Consider the following 26,848-nt stretch of genomic DNA (forward strand, 5'->3'; position numbering starts at 1 on the left):
CACTGGTAGATTGCGCACTGCGCAGACAATAGCGGCAACAAAGGCATTGGAAGTATGAAACAAAGCTCGTGGTCGCGACTGTATAGTGCTCAGCCAATAGCAGCGGCCTAATGGACTCAGCAATTAGCTGTATGATACTGGTAGTAACCACCTGGTTCCACCAGCCCACAGGGGATAATTGTGTCTGTCCGTCGTGCATCCAAAAATGGGAGGGGTGGGGCTGGGTGGAGAGGGGAGGGTGGGGAGGGGTTGGGTGGGGAGGGGCTGGGTTGGGAGGGGAGGGTGGGGAGGGGCTGGGTGGGGAGATTGGGGCTGGGTGGGGGTGGGAGGGGTGGGACTGGGTGGGGAGGGACTGATCACCCCGTGGTGCCCTTATAAAACTCAACGTTTAACCTACTCACGCCGGCTTGTGCCCGCCCTCACAGTCGGCCATATTTGCAGAATACACCACGCCGCCGTTGACCCTGGCCATTGACCGAGCAACCCAACGTTCCTACCAGCTCCCTCCGCAGGAATGCGTTTCCGCGTCTCGTAGATGCTTGTTAAGGCCCTTTCCATTGTGCAATCCATAGCCTCAGCTGAAACATTTGCACCCCCCTACAGTCACTGAAAGTATTACGGTAAACAAAGTGCGCCCACTTCAAACATTGTCGTTTCATTGTATAAACAATTCGAAAAATGTAAAACATGATAACATGTGCAATTTTAGTGTGAGTGGTTTATTCAGCAGTGCTTTAGTCAAAGGTAAGTGTTGCATAGGGGATAGTCCAACCATGAAAAAGTAAACGCGTTACGACATGTCACACGTGTAAAATATTTTTGGGATAGCCCACACCTCCATATACCCCGCAAGGTCTTGTTTTGTTTGTAAAAGGTGGTATACCCCGCGAGTTATATGCGGGAAAATACGGTACACACCGGCAAATTGATGAAGTTCAACGAATACAAAATGAACCTAACCTGCCTGTAACTATGAGCAGATGCGCACCAATCAAGCGTAATTGACATAACGTCACTGTTTCAACCCCCGTACTGAGGGGGCAAGTGTCAATATTATAGAATGAAGACGTAATTGAGTATATTTATTGGTATGCCCCTGTGCAGTAAGTGATATTGCGTGGACCTTATGCCTCAAGAGCACAGAAAAAGGCTATTCTTCATAAACATTGGTTCATCCCTGTCCTTAAATCTAACCTAAAAAAGACAATTTGTAATGAGTAACAAATGTAATAAATGGTAATAATTGTCATGGTAATAAATGTTTGAAGGGAGCTGTAAATATGCGTGTCAGCTTGCGAAGTGTCCACGCGAAAGAGAATTCCCCTCTCACCCCCAGCGAACGCGTGTGACTTGGTAGCCCCAGCGAACGCGTGTGACTTGGTAGGGTCGAGCACGTGTTATGTAAGAAATGAATAACCGAAAACAGCACGAAATCGCTCATTAAACTACTTTAAAGGCTTATGGCATGCTACCTGGGTACTTTTTTTAAACGTTGAACCCACGGTTCGCGAGCCAAATCCTTCACAAGTTTCGGCCACACACACACAGACACACACACAGACGGAGAGACAGACAGACAAACAATGCCTTTCATAGGTAAAAAAAGACGATATGTCGATTTTCGACAATACTGTATATTTCAAATAATGATTTAGTATATCTTTAATTGTCGGCAACACATGGAATTATCAAATTTAGGTGTATTCAACATGTTCAATTATTTAAAAATGTATGGAATTAAATCTGTTGCTGTTTCATTTATACATGTTCAATTTTCAACAACATAATACACTTATTTAATATATCTTCATTATCAACAATATATTAAATACTGTATTTAAATAACTTTTTCAACAAATCCACTGCAGTCTACGCTCCTTCGACGGAGGAGGAGGAGGATCAACGCCACACAAACGCTGATAACAAAAATAAACTTTACCCTTCTTGGCAACAATACAGTAGGTTTTAACATGTTCAAAGACTTCAAACACAAAATATCTACCTATCACAAGTCATCAAGTCAGCATTAACCACACATACTTGTGGTAAAACATGCAAACAAATATGGTTTGATACTTAATATATGCACTGTTTCTAGATTTGAAGCTTTTGTGACTGCAAGGATTCATATTCTTAGGTTTTTTCGGTAAAGTCACGTAGGTAAAACATTAAAATTATATATATATACGGAGTGGTAGCTCTTGTAATCTCTAATTTACTTGATACAGCTGTCGTGGCTGTGACGGTTCCACCTGAAGACGGAAGCTTGTGTTGCCTCCGAAACGTCGTGATTTTTATTTTATATTACTTTTATTAATTTTAATGTTTTACCTACGTGACTTCACCGAAAAAACCTAAGAATATATACACTGTTACCAGAAAGGGTGGAGCCATTTCTTCTATATTTTTATCATCTTAATACTGGCCAAACGGATCCCGTGGACACACACGAACTCTCTCTGCTGAAGCCCTCTCGTCATGGCTAGCAGACTTCGGCATTACCATCGAGCTCCTGGACGCATTTCTGCTCCTGCCATAGTCGATACATGAGCTAGTTGAATGATTTCGGAGGCAATAGAGCATCAATTTACAGTTGTCTCTGTGTGTCTTCAAGTTACCGGGTAGAATTGGCTGCATCGTGTTTGGCTCTCATGGCCTGCGGTGGTCATGGAATTAATATCTACCTTGTGCGGGGACTCTCTTTTGTTGACAGTTTGTGTCCGTTCACTCCCACACTCCTAAGAGGCCACACGATAAACAAATCATTTGGCGATGCAACCGCTACATTGACACTGGTGCCCTATTGGGGGCTCCTGGGATACGGGTGGGTGAGTGGAAGTTGTGAGCGGTAGTGTAGCAGCAGGCGCGCTCGGCTAGGACGAGTTCAATTGCGACACGAGTTCAATTGCCGCTCGCAGCCAACACTAGTGACTATTTCTGAACAGGTCACGGGCCTCCCCTAGGTCGCCTCAACCTCAAATTAGTACTCGGTACGATGTGCAAACGTCGCTACTCGGGAGACAGGCGCCCAGGCGTGTTGCTGGCCACCCAATTCCCTCGTGTGATGTGCAGGCCATCATAAGTGGTCGCTTAACAACACTTGCCCCAACAGTCTGTAAAGGCTATACGGGGGATCTTTGTCGTTAAGTGGGTGGGTGAGCGGGCTGGTGAACGAGCTGGTGAGCGGGCTGATGAGTGGGTGTCGTAGTTCAGCGGTTATTCCGCTAGACTACAAAACCAGCAACCCTGGTTCAATTCCCGCTCAGGGCCAACACGTGCGTGGTGTGTGAAACGTCGCCACTGGGGAGACGAAGGCGGTCTGGCGTGGAGCAGGTAATCCACTCCCTCGTGTACTGTGACGGCCTTCATAGGTGCTCGCTAACAATCTGTTAAGTCTATGCGGAAGATCTTTGGATGAGTGGATCGGTTAGCGAGTGTGTGGGAGGGCCGGCGAGTGAGTGGCCTCGTTAGTTAGGTGAGTGAGGAGGGTGGTGCAGCTTCAATCCTTGGACAACGGCTTTCATTCGCTACATCATTCAGAACGGAAATTCCCTTCAGCCGCGCTTCATTGGCCACACGGAGCCACCACCAGCAGCATCACGAGGAAAGTGTACGTACTGTGCTGTGTAATTCAACCCCCATCGCGGAGCCATACCCCCGCGGCCCGAGTGTTCAGTTTTTACTCACCATTCATAATTAATCACACTGCTTCCGCAGTTAACACGCACCTGCATTTCTCTCCTTGCGCCCCACCACTGCAGGAAACTCCCCCTGTACATGAAGCAGTCTCCCTCCTTAACCACCTTTCGTTCCTCTCTTAAATATTCACCTCTTCTCCACTGCCCATTCCCTTCTTCTCACCTTTTGCCCCTCCACTCCATCCCTCCGCTCCCCTGTAGCCCTTTTGTGACCCCCATGTGCCATCTGCCTTTGTTACGGTCACTCATTCAACGGCCCTTGCACGCTCCTGCCATCTAAATCACTTAGTAAAATAAATGTAGAAAAAACCCATGTAAAGCGTGTTAAACTAAGGAGATTTAATAAGTATAAAGATATTATTTGGCAATTAAAGTTAATTGAGAGCGCAGATATATACGGGATCGGTAGTGCTCAAGTGATACACGGCCTGGGAGGAGATGGAGCGATTAAATCAACTGCCACTCGGTGGATTGTTGCATCTCAGGAACGTGAGAGATGCTGGCAGCTTTTGGGAGGAGTCTTTTAGCTAGCAGCGGATCAATCATGGCCGATTATTATAGTGATGAGATAAACATTGCTCCTGAAACTAGCTGGGTCACTGGCCACACGCAATGTCCTTTGTAACGGGGTGTAAATAAAATAACCGTCTAACAACCAAACATTAAGTTTAATTGTAACGACGGAAGAAGTTTGAAAGACAGCTAACAAATGGCGACACCCCAGAGATGGGGGAGTAAGGAATAAAGAAAACGGGCCACTGTTAATTTTAAATTGCTCCCTTTTAAATGTGTCCTCTATGAATGCGCTTCTTGGTATTTAAATCCTAGATACAAAAAGCCTTACAAAACGTATTGTTGGCATTGTGTTATTACGTAAAAAGCAGACTACTTTTAGTTATCCAAATACAGGAGGTTTGAAAGACGAGTGGACCCGGACAGCTGTCTGTTATTTCCCGTTGTAGAGCAAACAACGGTCTCCCTACCGATAAACACCACCACACTAAACAATATTTAGCAGAATGTCGATTTAAAGCTTTCGTGACTGCAGGGATTCATCTTCTTGGTTCTTTCGGTAAGGTCACGTAGAAGGGAAATAATAAAATAAAATAAAGTATAATTTACATTTTTTTTATTTTTTTTTATTGTAAAATAATAAAAAAAAAAATACATACATTTTATTTTATTATGTTTTATTTTTATTATTGTATTATTTCCCTTCTACGTGACTTTACCGAAAGAACCAAGAAGAATATTCAGCAGGTGTGAGATGAAGCCGTGAACATCGCTGCTTGGAGGAGGCGTCGTGCGCGTACCACTGCACGGGGACCACACGGAAAGCGATTGCTGCATATGTTGCTGCGCTTGTGGACCGCTGAAATCGGCGATGATAAGCGGCACGTGGACGTCTGATCAGTTTGTAGTGGGCTGCGTGGGAACGTGGGAGAGGCGCAAATCTCCGAATTCCGTCGAGTTGGGACACGTCAAAGGATGGGCAGACGACGGTCGTGCTGGGGGAAGAATGGCGTCAGCAAAGTGGGTCAGCCAAGAGAGGAGATACAGCGATTAACTCAGCTCGTGTGTGTACATGTGTGCATACACATGTACATACATGTGTGTGTGTGTGTTTCTATATAATGTTGTAGGGAGCGCTAGTGGAGTGGTTGGCGCGCTGCACGACGAACCCGGTAACCCGAGTGCCGCTCACGGCCAACACAAGTGACGGTTACTTGAACCGGTCCTGGGTCTCCTCTAGGTCGACTCAGCCTCAAATTAGTATCTGGTTCGGTGTGTAAACATCGCTGCTAAGAAGACAAAGGCGGCCTGGCATGGTGCTGGCCACCCACTTTTTGTGTGCCGTGCCGGCTTTCATAGGTGCTCGCTAACAGTAATTGCTCAAAATGTATATTAAGGCTATACGGGGGATCTTTAACTTTGCATGGATTGCAGGTGAAACGTTACATCGCAGGATGATATGCGAGGACAAGAGAGGGGGCTTTCATCCAGCAATGAACTGATCATGGATAATGGTCAAAATGATCATTAATAAGGGACACGCCCCACACACTCTCGGTATGAGTCAATTTAACAAGTGTTAAAATAATAAATATATGATCATTACTCTTTGGTTCTTTCGGTAAAGTCACGTGATATATTATTTTTATTTTGTTTCGTTTTTCTACCTACGTGACTTTAACGAAAGAACCAGAGAGTATGAATTCCTGCAGTCACGAAAGCTTCAAATCAAGATTATATGATCATTATTTAAGTTTAATGTTGTCACACGGATGATTGAGTTTAACCAGTTAGTTACCCGGCTATTTTACACGGGAGATCCGTGGTGCTTCGTGAGCACAGTAGCAGCAGCAGCAGCAGCAATAAAACAAAGCCAAAAAACTTCAGCATCGCAGAGAACGAGTTGCGGCTCCTGAAATAATTCTGTAGCAAGAACACGCGGGGTGGACGTGTAACATGAGAAAGTTAGGTCCAGGTGCATGTAAGATCAATAAAGTTGTTTAAATGTATTATTAAACACAGTTGACATTAAATAAGACAAGTAGATAATGGTGTTGTGATGTATTCACACTTCGAGCGTAAGTGCAGCAGATTTAGTGAAGGAAATAACATCGCTCCGTTCTCAATTAGCGAAGCGTTTCGCCGCGGACGCCAAGAGCGCAGCGAAGTGGAACTGGGAGCGACGCACGCGGCGCAGCGCAACGATGACGGACAAAGAGCCGCGAGCAGCGATCCTCATTGCCTTGCAGGCGAGGGAAAGTGTCGCTTCAAAATCCACGTGGACATTCGCGCCCGTCCGGGCTGATGCTCGAGATGATGTCAATCAAGGAGAGCGATTGCTAAAGGAGCTGTTTCGAAGTAACCACCTCCGGGGCGTAGTTTATTCATAGGTGACACTGAACTTGCATCGCCATGTGTCATTCTCATGAATGGAACACATGGGCTGCTTACGTGGTCGAGAGAAAATGATACTCGCGGTCAGAGTGACACATCAGCATGGCGACAACGCGCCACGAGGTGGCCGTGGCGTTGCCGTGGCGGTGAGCTTCACGGCAGCACCGCCCCCGAGGATCGACACGCAGGTGTGGCCGCGTGTCCGCAGGTGCTCTGGTACGGGGTGAGTTGGGTGGGTGGGGGACAGTGGGGAGGCTGGCAACCGCGAGTCACGATAGCGACGGTTGCGTTCTGCTGCGGGGTTCCCGATTCCTGCTGCTGGGCAGTCCTGGGAGAGCTGAAACGCTGAAACGTGTTCGGAAGAACCCCGCGAACATAAAACTTCTGCACCGGGTAAGTGGAAAGTTATTTCTCGCAAAAAACATTCCACATTGTAGCTCGGCGAGTGTTCCAATTCGGCAGTTGTAAAACAATGCAGCGTGTCACCCACAGCGCGGATTTACACAGTGACATGGGGGTAGATCGCATAAAAAAATATATACGGACGGGACAGGTATTTCGAGAGCGTTCGTATTGAAAGTAAGTACTGTAACAGGACACGAGTGTGTGACTTAAAATGTTCAATTACGCTCTCCGACTAATCCCACGAAATTATGCCAGTTGGTGGATAAATTACGTCCTCTGATAATAACGCACCCACTGCGCACGTCGCCGTGTTTTCGCTCGTGAAGCGCGTCCCTTCGGACGTTCCACCATCGTCACCATCACCCTCCTGCGCCCTGCATGCCTCTCTCTCTCTCTGGCGGCGCTCATGGCTTTTTCCCATCCCACCCGTGCTCCCGTCTCGGCGACCTTCACAGCAAGCAGCTGTATTTCCCACAGTTCACCAGCATTGGTTTAAGCGAGCCTGACTGCTGATGAGACATTGAAAATTACGCATTGGTTCTTTCGGTAAAGTCACGTATAAAGATAAAATAATGAATTAAATAATAGCATACGACGTTTCGATTGCAACACAAGCAATCATCATCAGGTATAAAAGAAATAGCAACAAAAATCTAACCATAAAACTATAGACAGACATATAAGCAGACAGATATCACAAAGATACATAGAGAGAGAACACACATTGCTTGTGTTGCAATCGAAACGTCGTATGCTATTATTTAATTTATTATTTTATCTTTATACGTGACTTTACCGAAAGAACCAAAGAGTAATTCCTGCAGTCACGAAAGCTCCAAATTAAGATTGACATTGAAAATTGTTTGTAGCCCGTGCTACTGAAATTACGCGCTCCCTACGGACGTATAAAATATTATTTATATGGAGGAGCAGATATGGGAAGGAGGTGAATTGTCTTCATTTCATATCCTTTGCACTGTTCGGCCAATTCACTGTCAAGTAAATTCGTTACCTGCCGGGCAGCAGAGGCCAGTACAGCAGCGTCCATTGTTGTACCGTTCTTCTACGCTCCCCGCCTTCACTAACCCGCACTGACCAGCGAAGTGAGCTGTGGTCACATAGCGTGTTACCGCACCCATACAGTGACTACTCTTGGTATCTACCAAGTGGTCAACCATTCGTCCGTAACAATGTGGCCCTTAAAATAAACTAATATAAGCGACGTTTTGGGCAATGACCCTTCATAGCATATTTAGACGTATTTCCCTCTGAACCTCTCTTTGTCCTGTGAAGAAAGGCCATTGCCCGATACGTCGCTAATTAATGTACGTTTCCTTTTTAGGCCAGAGTGTTGTTTTTGTTGTTATTGACGACAGTGAGTTGTTGATGTTTTTGGCTGTGCTTTGTGCACCACTGCCAACGCAAGGTCAGCGTCACAGATACACTCTGCTACGGAGGGCCACCGCGATATGGCGATGTTACGATTATAGAAACACTGCGAAACGCATCTGCAACGAGGAAACGTCGGCCGGAGATGAGAAAAGATGATAAAAGTTGCTCGGAATGGGGCCAGGCTCATATCTGTCCTTCGTCGGGAGCTGAGACACTCGTGGAATTTATGAATTATCTGAAAATATCTTAAAATAACAACCCAACGTGTAGCAGGACTTTTCTGAAAAAGTGTGGCTCGACTGGGTACATTGGTGTGACAGCAGCAGCAATGGACGCGCTGCCAAAAGTAAGACACGTAGGTAAAACATTAAAATTAATGAAAGTAAAATAAAATAAAAATCACGACGTTTCGGAGGCAACACAAGCCTCCGAAACGTCGTGATTTTTATTTTATTTTACTTTCATTAATTTTAATGTTTTACCTACGTGACTTTACCGAAAAAACCTAAGAATATGAATCCTTGGGCTGAACCTTTAACCGGTAACCGGCTGCGCGCCCCGCATTGCGAGCGCACCGAAACACACTCCAATCCGGCCAAGCCGTGGGGGGGGCGAGGTGCGGGGAAGAGGCGCGCCGTGTCGTGTGAACGCCTCTCGCCGTCCACTGCCATTGGGCAGAACGTGGCGGGGATTTGAGCGCCATTTTAGCTGCGACAATTGATAACGACGAATAATCACCGAGTTACAATGCGCCTTGAAAATAATCGTGATTCTGTGTTGTGCCCTGTGGAGATTTGCGTCGAACAAGAGCGCTTATCTAACAGAAGGAGGTTGTTTGCCAATACGCATCTGGTAATTCCCCAGCATTAATTCATCTAAGGCTGACTGCTGATGAGACACTAAATGTCGAAAACAGATTGCTTTCGTTGAACCAATGCTGCAAAAATGTTGCACTCGCAGAAGCCCGTGTGGCTAATGGTACGTGCAACATACTTGTGTTCTTTACGTGCAGGTACAGACATGGGGGGGGGGGATGGATTGTCTGCTTGGTTACTTTATTACAAGTGCGCTCATTGACACTGAACAAATTATCAGATGGTCCCTTTAAATGTGGAATGTTTCATCCGCACAAGGTATTTTTTTCGTGCAAATTTGCATCTGAATGTGAGTTGTAATGCGCGTATTCGCCTTTGTATGAGTGTCGATGTATTTACAGGTCGATTATGCGGGTGATTGAGTTGATCTTTGCGGGTGAATTGGTTGACCTTTTGTGGGCGAATGTCACAAACCGACGTGACAGCGCCTTGGGAGGTGAACGAGTGACACAGGGCTTCTCACTGCGCGATGACCACATCAAGCAGTTGAGGCACGGCAGTGACCACGGCCGGACGGACCCGAGCAGTCGACACCTCGCTCACAACGCGTCGCGTGGCCCTTGACGCGCCGCGTGGCCCTTGACGCGCTGTGTGGCCGACGAGAAGTTTTGTCTGCACTTTGCATTTCCGAAACAACAGTGGTTCCCGAACTTTTCCAGTCCCATCTACCCCCCTCTGCATCCGCACCAACCCCAGATACTCTACCAGTCATATCTACCTCACTGTTCCCATAATAGCAATATTAACCCTCCTCTTACCCCTACACCTACTACTTCTGTACAAGTACCAACCAGATCAACCCTTCTCTGTATCCCTATCAGCCCCATCTACCATACCTGTGTATCCCTACAGCAGATACACCACGATAAAAAAAAAGACATCACATGATTTATAAATATTTTTTCGAATTACATTTACACTTAGTTAACACCACTGACATTGAGTTAACACTCAATAAAAATAAACGACAGTGCATGTTTAGAAGATCATGTTTACGCGAACAAAACACGAATGGCTCTAGAGTCAAATTTCGCGTCTCCATTGCTGAAGCAGATGTGGAGGCTGAGGCATCGGGCGATAGTGGCTGCGTTGCTGCACGGGGCCTGTAACCCAGCGCTGTAGAGGCAGCAGCTAGGGTTGGTGAATCACACGCGGATGTCGTGAAACTCTCTTCCGGTGGGCCTCAAGGATGAGTCGTACAATCAATTACGTGTGTAAGGCGCATTTCATCCCTAGATCCCAATGCGTCAGAATGAAGTACAGTAAAAATGTGGACTGCATCTGTTCCGTCTGTACAGGATAGTGTTTCCCCTGGCACGCTTGCTGCTGCTGCCTTCCCCCGAGCGCATCTGAGTCGACCTGTCTCTCTCTTTGGGTCGTCCTCTATCTACGAGAGCGAGCGGATTCTGTGCAATGGCGCAGTATTACAAGTTGAAATCTTTGTTTTTATTCGGAGTGGAAAGAGGCTGGAGAGATGTTCCTAAGGGATCACTTATTCCGTGTGTAGTGGGTTCTACGGAGGCACACACTTGACTTTAGAGGCAACACGTTCATAACAGCACCCCAACAGGGTTTCTACATAAACGTACACAGTTACTTGACCCCAACAGGTTAACTACATAAACAGGTCAGGTCAGCAACACACTGCCTGATCCACGATGCCGACCGATGCCCAAAGAGACGTAGCACCGAGGGTTACATTCCAGCAGACAGCCGCGATTGCTCTCGGGACCTCCCTTGTATGCTCCCATACGTGGCCTCGTTCCTCCTTCGGCCACGCCCCCTTATGGATCTCACCAGAAGGTTTTCGACCGAGCACCACGTGTCCTTCAAGTCCCCCTTTGGGCCCCCTCGCTACCCTGTCCCAGTCACGTGCCCTCTCGAGTTCACCCAGACTGTCACGTCCTTACTTGCTTTCTCCTTGACGGTCACCAGAACCATGCCCCCTAGGGCCCGCTTCCATGCCATACCCACTCTGGTGCCAGAGAGAGGCTCAAGACGCGCAGTTCCACTCTTGTGACAGTAGCTGGCGCTAAACGCCATAGTGACTCCATTTACGTCACTACACGTGTAACATAGTAAAATATTCCAGCCGTGATAATCGGCGGTTTCTTATTCTCGGGTTTAACAATCAACTTTCCTGACTGCTGGCGACGTCGTGGCCGAGTAAGGAGCGCTGACTGGGCCTCTCTAACCTCTACTTCAGATTTCAACCCAATATACCCATTACACTACCTTTCTTTTTTATTACAGATTTTTCATTTATTATTTTTGTCCCAAGACCCCAGAGGGAGTTATTTTTCTTTAATGTATTTAGCTGAGTTGATAATTGACCATCGAGGCCTAAGACCCTCTTTGTGCAACCGAAGCCTATGGTTAGCCGAGGTTAATATGCTCCCCCGTCAAGAGCCACCTCGTCCCCGCCCCGGTCAAGGTAAGACCAGAAATCCTCCCAGGAAGAGCTGGGGAGCTGCCTCATACCGTTCTGAAGAAGATTGAACAGTTATCTCGACAGAGGAAAACACAGCCCTGCTTTGGGTTCTCGATTAAAACTTGAGCCTAGTCCGGGAGAGAGGGGAGAGGCAGGAATCTCTTACGATGACCCTCCAAGCCACAAAAGTGGAGTAAGGCGACCTGGTCAAGATACATGAAGCCAGACTGTTGGAACTAGAAGAAGCTTACAATACACTGGATGGTAAGGGGTGGGGATGTCCACTAAAGGCCTACAACCTCCCGGAGGGAGCCGAGGGCAATGCTCCCCAAGGAGCCCTCTCCTATATTGATTATATTGATGTAGTTTATATTTTAGTTTTTAATCGGTTCACTATATGGTAGTCATTGGAACCTCCTTTGCCAGTAGCAAAATATGACAATTGGTTTTTTACCTTTTCATCTGGCAACAAAACTGACACCTTTTTTTACAAGGAGTCATGTTTGCATTGACCACAATACCTGCAGTCGGAATGCAAACAAAAAACACAACTCTGATAATATATGCACTGTCCTTGAAATTGATTGGTCCACACCCGAGACAGCTTTCCTTAGAGCCTAGTCTCTGGTCCAACACCATGTGAGACCAAACGGTGTCAGTTTTTGCCAGATAAAAGGGTAAAAAAACAATTATTATATGGTAGTCATTATATAGTGTAGTGTAGTGTATACCAAGTTACGTAATGTTAATAGCTCAGCTTATTGGAGAGTATATTGAGTACATTGATTATATTGATGTAGTTTACACCTAGTTTTTTTCACATCGGTTTATTGTATGGTAGTAGGGTAGAAGCAGTTCTTTAGCATCAATATGCTAAATTACTCTGGTGATATGTAAACTCCTTTGTCAAGGCACTCTGCTCCTCCCACCCAGCTTAAAATACGCTGCCAAGCTTAGCAGTGTTTCATTAGGGCGCTGTCTTTCCGACACTCTGTTCTTCACCTGAGGACGGCTGCTTGTTTTGTGGCCGAAACGTCGTGAGAATGTTATTATGTTTAATTGTTATTATTTTATTATCTCCCTTCTACATGACTTTACCGAAAGATCCAAGAATATGAATCCCTGCAGTCACGAAAGCTTTAAATCGAAATTTAAAATCGACCCACTGCTTTAAGAAGCCCGTAATTCCCTGACCTACAGCTCGTCAAGGCAGAGTATATTGTGCACGCTTACTGAGTGGGGAAGAGAGATGTAAGGGATCTGATTGAGACGAACAACCCAAGACCTGGCCCCCTTAATGATTTTGTTTGCAACCCGTCATTCAGCCTCTGAGGAATTGAAGGCAGCAATAACTCAAGGAAAAAGTGCCCTGATCGAGGATAACTTCATCACCCCAGATCTAACTCCGGGAGACTCGGGGATCTTATTCTGCCTTTGTACAGGGATCGGGTGGGGAGAGAGGGGATAGATTCTCAACCGTTCTACCCGGCTAAGCTACGAGTTTGTCAGCGAAAAAAAACTTGACTTTATGACCTCGGGAGAGGCAATGGCAAGTAAAATAATGCAGGAAATCCTACAAGGCCCAAGGGGGGACGTGAGATGGATTGGTGAGCCAGAGGCAGAGGTCGCAACCGGGTACACGATACCCGTACCCTACCCAATACCCGGCTACCCGTACCCGGCCGGGTACGGGTACCCATTTGCGACTCTGGTGCGGCCGGGTATGGGTACGGGTAAGGAATCAAAACCCGTTTGCGACCTCTGGCCAGAGGTGGGGGCCCATCAGACAGCGCCAGCGGGGCAGGCTGGGACCGCGACATTGGTGCCATGGTGACCACGCATTCTTGGAGTGGCAAACTGCGGCGGTGGACTTGCGGCCCTTGGGGGATAATATGTAATGAGTAGTCATCAATAATGTTGCTCTTTTGTTGTCCCCTCCTGTGGACGGTTCGAGGGCTGCACTCTGGTCTCACCGGGAGTCCGTGGAGGACTCTTTTTTTCTCAGGCTCGGTGTTGGGCCCAAGTTTGTTGGCTTTGTTGTTGTTCTTCTTCTTCCCTTGTCCATCCCTTTCGTGCCTGAGTCATTGTGTGCAAGTTGGGACAGTGCAGACATTATTCAATGCCGATAATGCCTGATATGATGGGTTTGAGACTCCTCACCAGACCTCCGCTAATAGCGACAAAACCCCTGGTGGATTTGCTTGGATACAATGAACCTCTTTAATAATGTCTGTGACATGAAGTCCAGCTCCTCAATCGAAACAACCCTGTGGGGCCTGAAACCCAATGGTGCATCAAAACTCCATCATGCACGACTGCAGACCTTTAACTTTTGGCTGGGTAAGCCATTATGGCGAACGGGAGGGATCATAGGCCTCCCTTATGGAAGCTGTGGTATGGCACCACGTTTAAGCCACAAGCTTAAAGGCAGAGAGTTCGAAGCCAAAGATAGTCCCGTTCCCACAGAGCCTATCGGGAGATGCGCTTGCAGGGACGTCGGGGGGAGGAGACGGGCGCTTGGGGTATCTCCCGCTTTCCTCTGGGCATAGACAGGAGGAGTTAATATGTCACATGATGTGAAGTCTACACGATGAGTGTGGGTGAATTGGTGGGCCGATTCCACCTGAGGCCTTGCTGGCATGGCGACTGCCTGACCGGGGCAGCTCCAGGCCATTGCCAGTCCCTCATGCACCATCATAGCTAGGGGGCACATTGCGCGACCCTCTCCCATCAAAGCTCAAAGTTCATTTATTCGGTGTAGCCCTGTGAGCCATTCGGCTCTTGAATCGGGTGCAACCGCAACAAACAAAAAACAAAAACATGAACAAGAAAACATCTTAAATTGACTATGTGCAAACAGAAAATCCAAGAAAAGACAGCAAAATATTGCAGAAATATCACCGTACACCAACCCTGTGCAAATATCCCAGTGGGATGCAAGTCAAACAACAACAACCACAAGACAACTTAGATTAAGGCCATCAGTCTAGCTCTGTACTACAACAAACAAACATGGCCAAACCAAAAAACTTTTCGAAAATCACCAAAATAAAGCCATAAAAGCAATGAAACAGTGATCATAGGAACTGTGACCGAATTTTCACAATAAACGACATAAACAACATGTACTACCAAACTCTGCAGCCTTAGCTGGCTGCATGAGTCACTCCACAACAGTAGGAGCATCAGTCGGAGTATCAATATTTTTCAATGCACCTTTCAGATCAGCACACTAAATCAAAACACAGATCATACTTTGCATACTTTGCAGCGATCACTCGGAGTGAAACATTGTATTTTTGGCCACTAAATTGCAGTGGCAGCTCTGGGTGTACAACTCCTCTAGAGCAGTTTTGAGTGAATATCTCATAGGTAGTAATTCAAGTTTCAGATTAATGGCAATAGCATTCCAGACCCTGGGGGCATCAATAGCAAAGGCCCTTCCTCCAGTATTTGTACGGCAATAGAAAGGAGATCTAGCAGGTAATCTGCGGATTTTTTTGTAAGTACATCATGAATAAATAAGATCTGATGCACAAGCCGTCGAACATTGAGAGATGTTAAGTTTGACCCAATGTAGAGATCACAGTGGTGAGTCCTATATGGGCAGTTCAATGCAAATCTTAAGGCCGAGTGATACATTGAGTCAAGCTTCTTCAGTACAGTACTTGGGGCAGATTTATACACGATGTCACAGTAATCAAGTAGAGGCAGTATGGTAAGTTTTATCAACTCCAAACGGAACATAGGGGGGAAGCGGTGCTTGTGTCGATACAAAAAAACAATTTTTATTTTTGTCTTTTTACCAATATAATCAATGTGATCTTCAAATTTCAGTTTTGAATCAATAATGACCCCAATATACTTATAGACCTTGACTTGCTCTATTTGATAATTATTTAAGGAATGTAATTGGGGAAAAATAACTTCCTGCTTTAGTCCTGGTGAGAAGCATAGCACCTTGGTTTTGGAGGTATTCAGGACGAGTTTAAGAGCAACTAGCTGATGTTGTAGTTTGTTGAAATCACCATGGAGCTTAGCAATCACGTCATCCGGAGAGCGGCCAGCAGTAATCAGTATCGTGTCATCTGCAAAAAGATTTAACCTGGAATGATCCAGGTCAGTGCCCAATTCATTGACATAAAGAGAGAGCAAGAGGGGGCCGAGGATTGAACCCTGTGGAACCCCATGTCGCCGGGCCTGGCTGCGAAGTCACCTCTGGAAGGTCTCTATTTCTTCCTCAGTATCCTCGTCCCCTGTATACGACAGTCCTTCCTCCAAGCAACACCCTCCTGGAGGGCATTTCACCTCCGAGTGCGCCACCGGTTTGTCATCCCACACCCCGGCTGGGCAACCACTCCACACCTCCCAACCTCACCCAAGGGTTAAAACTCCACACCCCAATTTGCTGAGTCGGAGGCGCCCGTGCAACCGTCACTTTAAGTATGTGCCTCTATGCGTGTATGTACCTATAGGTAAACTTACGCCTAAAGTTGGCTCCTTGCCTCACGTACACTCCACCCGAGGTTATACGGCCTTCCCACGGCTTAGGGAGACGGCTCCTCATGGTGAAGACCCTGTGCATGCCTCGCTGGCGGCAGGGAGGGTTTCTAAACTGAGGGCCTCCCGTTTGGCCCGAGCGCCCTCATGAGTTAGCTACCTGCCTAATCACAACAACCGCCATTTGCCACTAAGTGGCGGTGACTTCACCACGGCGCTTGTGTCAGGCTATGTGCACGTTGAGACCACGCGAAGTGTCTAACGCCTGCCGGGGCAGACCCTGGTGCCATGGGTCAACTGAGATGACTGGCCGATGTACCACCTGTATCCCCTACTGTGACATCCACCCAGTGCTTCACACGTTGCGAGCATCGCTCCTCTTTTCTCCGTTGTTGTTGGAGAGCGACTGCCTCCAACTGCCCAGTAGCATCCTTCATGAGCCTCCTCCACAGAGGCCGATCTTGACATAGTTGGTACAAGTCATCGACAAGTCCACTCAGCTCCATATCCTCTTGTACCACATCACTCCATCTCTTCTCTAGACCGTGCCGCGCCCATTTATCCCCCTCTATCCAGCCAAACAAAAGCTGTTTAGGCTGCGCATGCGGGCTACATGACCCAGCCAACGCAGCCTTGCCTGCTGGAGGAGCTCACCGATGGGACTTTGTCTAGTCACTTGTACACCCACAATGCACCACCCACAATATGAAGACAAAGACAACACAGACTTTGTAACGTTTAATCTCTCACCTCGGGTTTGGCTAGGCATCGACAGACTTGCTGGGGTAACTCGACATGGTGTGCATGGCGCGGTGGCACTAGAACCCAAAAGGTGGTGAGAGTTCCCGCGAGACTCTACTCCTTCTCATTCGTCCACAGACGACGACTTTCCAGCTCTCCCTCCAGACTCTGCGGTCCATGCCCCGTGCCTCTCCCTCCTTGTTTCCGTCCATTCTGCGCCCGAGCTCCCTGATCTGCTACCGACAAGGGAGCAGTTGTACGGGATTTGCCAGCGCCAATCACCTGGCCCAAACTCTCCCATTTCACCCCTTCCCACCTCCCTCAAACGCCCGCTACCTGTTAATCAACTTTTTTATTACTCCCAGCGAGAAGCGGTCGTTCCCACGGGCTTGGGTATGCGGCGATTTCCTTACTTCTGCTGCGGACCGCCATCTATTCGATCAAATTGAACCTCGTACATTAAGAAAACACATTGCCAAGCGACCAACTTGGAGTGACTTGGCCGAAACACCAATTTCAGACTTACAAACGAGTCTCCCACATTCCGCTTATCCCAGGGACCATTAGCCCCATGTTCCCTTGTCCCCTGCCGTACCGTGTGGCTGCAATAGCAACTATGGGCTATGCGCTTATGTTAATATGCTATAGCTACTCCCCCATGGGGCGCCTGCCCCACCCACATCGGCAAAAAACGTGCTGGGTTCAGCGTATGGCTCCACAAATCACCACCCTGTGGGACTTTTGCTGCGCATGAGTCCACTTGGCGCGTGTCAGCTTCCACTACATTGGATCCCCCCCCCCGCCCTCCCCCATATAAAAACCGATGCTCCCGCATCCCGATCTCATCCCAATCTTCAGACCCAGGAGTAATGATTTGGTGCTTTAGTCCATGGAGTTGCCCCCCCCCCCGCACTGTTAGTTGCAGTTTGTGCCTTTGTATCGGGCTCTTGTTGTGTTGCAAAAAAACTATTTAAAAAAACAATCCCTCTGATTCAGCGTGATTGCAAGTGACTCGGATGAAACTTTTTTAAGGGTTACTACGTTGTAAGTGAATACATTACAGTATGACGTTATTTCTAAACATAAGAACACGTGGGTAATTATGTATACACTCGCCTTTTGCCCGTCCAAGGACGGGTGTATTTCAGTAAATCTGAAACTTGCAAGAGAAAAGCAGACCGTGACATGATATTCAATGCATTAATGCGTGTGCAATTTGTAAGGGCGCGGTGACACAGACCTATTTCACTTTAAGGTTATAATCCCTTGTTCATCATGACGTCCTTTTTACTTTGATGACTCAGTAACGTTACGGAGATCACGTGACGTGAGGGTTCTGCCTTTGTAGTGAGGGATGTAAGTTGACGCCGAGGAGAGGAGAGGAGGCTCCTTGGCCACCCATGTGGAGTGACGTCACCCGCTAATTATTATGAATAGGGAGGCATCCATTTGGAGGACGTCACCTGCTCTTGAATATTAATGAGGGGGGATGTTCGATGGGGAGTGACGTCACCTGCTCATGATTATTAATGAGGGGGGGTCCATTCGAAGACCGTAACCTGTCCATGATTATTAATGAGGAGGGCTGGCCGACGAGGAGTAACGTCACGAGCGTTAAGGCTATTCCTGGGTGATTATAGTAGGTGTGTGCTGGAGATCACACCTGAACAGCGAGGTACAATAAGGCAATGTGGAGCACGCTCCTCGATCCGCTGCACTCCATCACGCAACATCAACCACCCCCATCACGCAACATCAACCACTCCCATTACGTAACATCAACCACCCCCATCACGCAACATCAACCACTCCCATCACTCAACATCAACCACTCCCATCACTCAACATCAACCACTCCCATCACGCAACATCAACCACTCCCATCACACAACATCAACCACTCCCATCACACAACATTAACCACTCCCATCACACAATATCAACCACTCCCATCACACAACATCAACCACTCCCATCACACAACATAAACCACTCACATCACAAAACATCAACCACTCCCATCACACAACATCAACCACTCCCATCACACATCAACCACTCCCATCACACAACATCAACCACTCCCATCACGCAACATCAACCACCCCCATCACACAACATCAACCACTCCCATCACACAACATCAACCACCCCCATCACACAACATCAACCACCCCCATCACGCAACATAAACCACTCCCATCACACATCAACCACCCCCATCACACAACATCAACCACCCCCATCACACAACATCATCCACTCCCATCACACAACATCAACCACTCCCATCACACAACATCAACCACTCCCATCACACAACATCAACCACTCCCATCACACAACATCAACCACCCCCATCACTCAACATCAACCACTCCCATCACACAACATCAACCACTCCCATCACACAACATCAACCACCCCCATCACTCAACATCAACCACTCACATCACACAACATCAACCACTCCCATCACACAACATCAGCCACTCCCATCACACAACATCAACCACTCACATCACACAACATCAACCACTCCCATCACGCAACATCAACCACCCCCATCACACAACATCAACCACTCCCATCACACAACATCAACCTCACATCTGACATAAAATCGCTCCTATCTCAGCCACAATGGCTTTCTTCTCTACTCCTGGTTGAACCCCTTGGATTTCCGACACGCGGCCCCCTCCACACCCCAAAGCGTCCGCCTCTCTCCCCCCTGCCTCAAGGCCTCCTCCGTGTGCCCTTCCCTGCTGTTATAACACATTCCTTCGGAGGGAGCTGGTAGGAACGTTGGGTTGCTCGGTCAATGGCCAGGGTCAACGGCGGCGTGGTGTTTTCCGCAAATATGGCCGACTGTGAGGGCGGGCACAAGCCGGCGTGAGTAGGTTAAACGTTGAGTTTTATAAGGGCACCACGGGGTGACCAGCCCCTCCCCACCCAGCCCCACCCCACCCAGCCCCACCCTCCCCATCCAGCCCCTCCCCACCCAGCCCCTCCCCACCCTCCCCTCTCCACCCAGCCCCACCCCTCCCATTTTTGGATGCAGGACGGACGGACACAATAATCCCCTGTGGGCTGGTGGAACCAGGTGGTTCCTACCAGTATAACTTTCTATTCCACGTTGTGTGAAAACAAACATCGAACCAATCAACTAAACTAAATTTTTTAACCAGGTAATGCCCCCTGAGCTCTATCGCCTTTTTTTTAGAAGCGACCGAGCCGCAAATAATAGCCAAACGAAGTGGCTTATCTTGTGGAAATGTATAGCAGCCAAATACTCATAACGAATGTTTCTAAATGTGGAGGGAACCCCCCCCCCCCTGGAGGACCCGGAGAAAAATCCACACGACCACGGGGAGAGAGGCATGTCAATTCCAAATATACAACAGGCGTCAGAGTTGGGATCGAATCCATGACCTCCTGCATACCAGGCGAGGTAGTTAACATCTCATAGCCACCAGCATTGGTTTAAGCAAGTCTGATGTGTGCCGATGAGACACGAAACTTTGAATCAGGTCCAGAGTTTTTGCTTGTGTTAAACCAATGCTATTGAAAAATTGTTATCACTCTCAGAAGGCTGTTCTGCGGATGGGATGCATAAATATCTCTAACTAGCTGTACTACCCGGCTTCGCCCGGAACTTTGGATTCATCACGCCCGGCCGCCTTTGTCTCCCCAGTGGTGATGTTCACACAACACACCAGTTACTCGCTTGAGGCTGAGTCGACCTAGGGGAGGCCCAGGACTGGTTCAAATAATCGTCACGGGTGGTGGTGGTGGCCGTGAACGGGAATCGAACTCGGGTCGCCGGGTTCGTAGCGCGGCGCGCTAATCACGACACTACAATGCGTTACGCTTCCACATGCGCGGGTCACGTGACAGATTTGACGTCACAGCTCACTTGCTGTGCAAAAAATATTTGCATTATTGAGCTCCCCCCCCCACAAAAAAAAACCTAAAGTCTATTTGTATAATTGTTGCATGGTGTACAGTCTGGAAAGTACCCACATGGCAAATTTCCAGTTTGTTGCATGTCGGAAAATACGCTAAACATTTTGAACAGACACACATTCACAACTTTGCCTTTTATATATATGGAGGTAACTTATACGTGGAAAGTGGAATATGGCAAGGAGGTGTTTTGCCTCGGTCTCGGTCTCCGCGGTTATAATCGACCCTCAAACTCGCAACGCACACAGCCAAGCAGTTGTCGTGAGAATTGGCCATCTGCCCCAGTACTTGTGGTCGTCGTACACTGAGTGTTTTCCATTTCTTTTGAATTTCTATTTTATTAACCGTATTTTTTTGCTTCACCGGTGTACTCGTGAATGCGACACCTTTATCCTGAGCTCCAAACTGGTTAAACAAGAACAATTGAACGCTCACGATACGTTCAGTTCAAAACGAGCGAGCTCAGCTGTACAAACACGAGAGAGTTCATTGGGAACAATCAAGAAGGTCGCCTGCTCCTGTCGAGATACTGGGCACAGTAGCGCCGTTGTGTGGCGAACCAAGCCAACGCGGAGTGAACTTGCGTGGTGCCACAGGAATGTTTGGTGGCGCAAGTGCCCAGCCCAGGAGATAACACAAACGAGACTGTTGATACGAAACAAAGTATTGCAAGAACAAAAAAAATCCTCCTATAATATAATCGCGAAGCAGAATTTTCACAATGTCTCGACCCGTGCGTGGTTGGTGAACGGTGAATTGCAAAGTGAAACAGCCACGTGACAACAGAATTTCTCCAACTGATTCTTGTGTTTAATTTGTTGTATTTCCGCCACATGTCCGATTAACATCGTTTGTTACGTTCAACATACATAGACACCATGACGTCTGAATCTGACTCGCCCAGTGGTTAACAGCCGACATCGCCACGCTGAACTCCACTTGAGAACTCCCCTCCTCCTCCCCGGGTACTGTTCGAGCTGAGAGCAGCCATGCCAGGTGGCTGCCTGTACGACAGCGACTCGCTCTCAGTCCTGCAGCAACGACACCTGCCGTTTACCGTCTGCGGAAACATCGCGGCCAAGGAAGATGAACGGGTGTCGGCACATTTCCACCACTGGTCACACCACAAATGCGCAATCACTTTACTTTGCCGCATTTCTCACGAATTAAATTTGTCCTGATGCTGCTCTGCGAATATTAATGACTCGGCAGCCGTATGGGGGGGGGGGGGGAGTTCAAGTATTGACGAATATTCTCTCCCCTAAAACGGTCATCACGAAGGAAGGCGCTCCTGGGATTCGGTCTGCAGTCGTTGCACAGTTGGGCGCGACTTTGCAATGTGTGATACAACTTGAGCACGTTACGGTGTCGTTTTCATTTTTGGCAAATTTGTAATCATGACACCGACACACACAAATAATCCAGGGCTCTGGGTTTTACAGTGCGATTTCTTATCTATGGAATTGTACCTAATTGTTGTGCCAAGATAAGAATGGACAGGTAAAGCGAGAATAGAAAATGGGAATTTATTTTTATGGATAAAGAGATTCAAATGCATTACTGTCAACTGAATGTAATTTAATGATTATTACGGCTCGAAGCCTGTCACGGGCGGCGCAAACACCGAGGAACACGACACAAACAGGTATAACATATCCTGTACATCATCCATACACATGTACACATGCACAAATATGATGTGGGGAGACCTCATCAGGGTGAAGTCGTTTTTAAGTATACAAACAGGATTCAGTAGTGATCATATATTTTTCCCCCTTTTTTCTGGCAACAAGACAGGTGTTAAGATGTTAAAACACCAAACTGAAACCGTTTACAAGGAATCATGTCTGCATTAACCACAATGATTGTGGTCAGAATGCAAACAAAAAACATACTCTGATAATATATGCATTGTCTTTTAAACTGATTGGTCCACACCAGAGACAGCTTTATTTTGAGCCTCGTCTCAAACGGTGTTGGACCAGAGGACGCCAAAAGGCGTGTGTAGGATTCAGTAGTATTCGTGAAAAACCCTGTGTCAATCCACTCCTAATAGGTGAAGGCATATGGTGTCTCCCCGTGGCAGTTATTCAACACCAGCACTGGTTCCTACTGATGTTTGCTGTGGCCGGGAAACTAGCTCGGGTCTTTGGGTTAGATGTTATGCAACACAACGAATTCATTAGCATTACAATTACATGAAGATAAAGGACTGATATATCACCTTGTTGAACGTAGCCAACTTAAATCAATTTATATTTTTTGTGGTGAGATTCCGTGAGTAAAATCCCTTACAGCCAATTAATAAAGTTATCACGTGGTGAACAAACGTGCCAATTCATTCCAGCTTCAGCAGCACTGCCAGTGTGGTGATGGTGAGCAATGTCCCAGCCCTTAATAATCGGGTATCATATTCTTGGTTCTTTCGGTAAAGTCACGTAGAAGGGAAACAATAAAATGATAAAAATATAAAACAATACAATTCTCACGACGTTTCCGACTGCAACACAAACAATCATTGCAGTCGAAACGTCGTGATAATTTTATTGTTTTATATTTTTATTATTTCATTGTTTCCCTTCTTCGTGACTTTACCAAAAGAACCAACAATATGAATCCTTGCAGTCACGAAAGCTTTAAAGCAAAATTTAAATTGGGTATCGATCGTTACACTGATGGTCACAACCAGCATCATCAGTCAGAGGCCAGAATTGTGACAATGTGCTCCAGTCTTATGGGTTGCGGAGTCACCAATGTGCACCCACAAGGGAGCAAGGAGTGATAGAGGTTAATATATTCACATAAGTTATGCTATTTCACTTTCACTATGTGACCCAAAAAATCAAGTACGAAACACGTTGGTCACGAAAGCCTATGGTGTTAAATTGTACAGTTTGGTGTAGAGCGACAGGTTACTGTGTTTGTATGTGTAATAATCCTTCGGGAGACGGCTTCGGAATCAGTCCTTTTATTTCCACTCCACAGTACACTTTGCTCACTCACTCTCCGTTGCTGGCAGACAACGGAGAGAGGACAGACTACGCACTCAGTCCCCACCGCGCACGTGGCACCCAGAGCCCCCGTCCGCGCGTGACCCTGCTCTTGTCAGTTTCCAGTCTGCTCTCGATCGTTCTCTCTCACTCGCTCTTAATACCTTCGTCACGTGGTTCCCCCAGCCAATCGTTCATGGACAGCTTCAACCATTCTCGATGGTTCCCTGTCAATCCCGGGACCACGCCCCTCATCCAGCTCCCCATTAGCTGGGGCCCCGAATGGCTAGGCCAATCACTCCTGATGACCTGTCGTGATCACGCCTGGGCCATGATCCCTATCTCAACCCTTATTGGCTACAAGCAGGACCGGCAAGCCAATCCCCACGTGAACCCTCTATGGCTGTTATTACATATGTGTAGGGGTGTTAGAGAGAGAGCCGTTATGCATGGCAGCTTATGGGAAACAAACACAGTGGGCGGGGCTACGTGAGTGCACGGGGGGGGGGGGGGTGCTCTCAACGACGTCCGCACCAGGCAGCCCGGGGCCCCACCCCTCAGCGGGGGTGGAGTATAAAGGGGGATGTGTCAGAGGGCTCGGGGCAGAATGTTAAAGCTAAACCAGTGAAGACCGAAGATCGTCTAGCTAGAGCCCTGGACTCCCCTGGGACGCCGCCCTTGTCAGGGCCGCGCAGGACCGAGCCAGCGGCGTGGTCCCGAGAACCAGAGCTAGTGCTCTGGGACTCCGGGTACCGTAGCCCGACTTACCAGTGTCGGGCCAGACAGCCTCCCCTAGCCCGTTAGTGGAGGACTAGGAGGTAGGTCAGAGATAGCTAGCAGTGTATTCCCAGCTAGCCGGGTGAGGGGGCCGATACCCCCTCTAGTATTGTATGTCCACAGTTGTGACTACTTGTACGGAATAAATACGTGTGCCTCACCAACGGTGTCCAAGAGTCATCAACGGTACTTCATATGTATATAGAACTTGTTTCGCACCGTACGTAGCTAACCGTGCTAATCGGAGGTTTGTGTTGTATCGGCCTTCCAATATGTTCAGCCATCATTTTATGAAAATTTGAGCCACGCTGTCGCTAAGTAAAGTCGGAATACTCTATCGAGACTCGATATCCTTAGAACGATCTGTGAGATTAATTCATTAATCTGTTGGCAAATCTCCCTGTCAGTGAGTCAGTCTCGAAACCAGTGTTCTTCCAAAATGCTGCTGTCTCCACTGCATTTTCTTCGCAGCCATCGCCTCTGGTAGCAGCCAGTTTCTGAGTAATTCCCCCATTCTCGTTGTGCTTGTTCATCGAGTGAGATACTTTCCTGCCAACCGTCAACGAAGAGCAAGTCTCCGGTAGGACAAACAGAGACATGCTTGAGACTGTGACATTTGCCAGAGTTTGCGTCTGGTCAGATTATGTCATTCCATTGAGTGTGTGGGCCGGCGTCCATCCCCCCGCCCTTGCTGGGCAGGTGGGGCATGACGTCCACTCCCTCCTCTACCGCGTCGAAGCGGACAGCGGCACGCTCACGGCCACACCTGCGATCGATTGCCTCTGAACGCTCGCGCGCGCTGCTGGATGACTCTGCCTCGTCCCCCAACCACTCACGCTACGCGGCACGCAGGGGCACGACACGAGCGCTTGTGCTGCTGCTCTGCCCTCACTCTCGCCGCAGCATTCGCCCACGCAGCCGCGCAAACCACGCACTGCCCCGAGGGAGTATCTTACGAGCAGAGCCTGGCCTACTGCTACCCAAGTCCCCAAAAACACTCACGCCCTGTCACATACCTCGCAGCTGTGCTCACGGCGTCGCACAGACGCTTTGAGAGTCGGAGGGAGGATGACGAAAAAAACTTTGCTTATCACTGCCTCGTAGCAGCACTCGCTGGCATCACGCGGATGCTGCGAGCGGTTTGAGGAGGCAGGACACCAGGGGGGGCGCGGGGGCTTGGCGACCAAGACGTTGAATAAGAGTTCTGTCTTGAATGCCTCGGGTTGCCCTTTTTATCCCCTCACTTCAAATCCCATCACTTCAAAAACCAGGGGTCGCGTTTTCCCCCCGCCTACCTGTGCTTCTCGCTGGTTTCCCCTCCCTCACACGGAGCGTTGTGACGGTTACTTCGCGACCTAGTGTCTATGTGCCTGTACTCATTAGTTTCTGACTCAACCCGATTAATCTGGAAGGGCGTCCGGCTGGCGAATACACACTCTGCTGGTGTGTTCTTGGTCTGGGGGAGGTCGTGGCGCTGCGTTGCCATGACCTCATGGTCTGCTCTGCTCGCTTAATATTTCATCCAGCCCCCCTCCCCGATGTCGTGTATGACTCATTGCGGCTGCCCCACTGAACCTTTGTGCGCCCATACAATTGTAAGCCAATTTAGGGGCACCGCAATGTGACTTGTCCTGTGAGGGTCGGCCAATCTCCTGGCACCGGGAAACCGCGGGACTTTCCTCCTAGGGACCCGTCGGATGAAACCCCGTTGAGCCAGGCGATACCCCGCCCGGACACTCCGTGTGTGCGCTGTGTGTGTGTGCTCAGGGTGGCGGCCAAGTTTTCAAGTTTCATTTATTAGGTATAGCCCTGTGAGCCATTCGGCTCTTGAATCGGGTGCAACCGCAACAAACAAAAAAAACATGAACAAGAAAACATCTTAAAGTGACTATGTGCAAACAGAAAATCCAAGAAAAGACAGCAAAATGTTGCAGAAAAAGCACCGTACACCAACACTGTGTGCAAAAATCCCAGTGGGATGTAAGTCAAACAACAACAACCACAAGACAACTTAGATTAAGGCCATCAGTCTAACTCTGTACTACAACAAACAAACATGGCCAAACCGAATTTTTTTTCAAAAATCACCAAAATAAAGCCATAAAAGCAATGAAACAGTGGTCATAGGAACTGTGACCGAATTTTCACAATAAACGACGTAAACAA

General features: G+C 48.0%; 1 protein-coding gene across 1 annotated transcript in view; it reads left to right on the top strand.

Moving 5' to 3' along the window:
- The first annotated feature begins 6,859 nt into the window (after positions 1-6,859).
- The window catches only part of LOC144946189 (beta-1,4 N-acetylgalactosaminyltransferase 1-like), a 47,185-nt gene continuing 27,196 nt past the window's right edge, over positions 6,860-26,848 (top strand). Inside the window, exon 1 of the mRNA XM_078875016.1 lies at positions 6,860-6,998. The gene's annotated coding sequence lies outside the window, so the exon portion shown is untranslated. The remainder of the gene's footprint in view (positions 6,999-26,848) is intronic.

The sequence above is a fragment of the Lampetra fluviatilis genome, chromosome 40 (assembly GCF_964198595.1).
Source record: "Lampetra fluviatilis chromosome 40, kcLamFluv1.1, whole genome shotgun sequence".
Lineage (NCBI taxonomy): Eukaryota > Metazoa > Chordata > Hyperoartia > Petromyzontiformes > Petromyzontidae > Lampetra > Lampetra fluviatilis.